The sequence below is a fragment of the Trypanosoma equiperdum genome, assembly GCF_001457755.1.
Source record: "Trypanosoma equiperdum strain OVI genome assembly, contig: ctg_1559, whole genome shotgun sequence".
In the NCBI taxonomy this organism is placed as follows: domain Eukaryota; phylum Euglenozoa; class Kinetoplastea; order Trypanosomatida; family Trypanosomatidae; genus Trypanosoma; species Trypanosoma equiperdum.
Genome location: NW_027123570.1, coordinates 9761 through 10300, shown reverse-complemented (window position 1 = coordinate 10300; position 540 = coordinate 9761).

Here is a 540-nt window from a genome sequence, read left to right as displayed (position 1 = left end):
GGTGACATCCCAATGACTCAGCAAAACAAAAGTACTTAAAGACTGGAAATCTCGCAGTGAGGCTAAATGATCAAGTGTAGAAGGAATTGAATGTTACATCGAACACGAGTTATAGGATGGGAGGAAATTCAAGGGGACAGAGGTTAAGGGATGGAAATGGCAGGTGCGCTGGTTCATCCACAAACATGGCGGGGGGTGCCATTATGCATGCGGCAGGAGCAGAGGGAACAATATGGTAGAGAGAGAATCTATTATAAAAGAAAGATGCGGCTACTAATGTAGTTGCTGCGGTACGGGAAGTATAAGACAATGGAGGAAGACATAGAGTGAACCAACTGGAAACGCAACAAATCTAAGAGGAGAATAAAATGATAGAGGAGTAAATTTTACACGATATTTCATTTAAAAATGATAGCTGTCATATTGTATATTCCGGGGGCTGTGGCTTTTTGTTCGATGACAGATCTTTATTCTTATTTGCAAAGACAATTTCTTTGGACGATGAAAAGAGTATTTAGAGGTTATTTTATATCGTTGGGA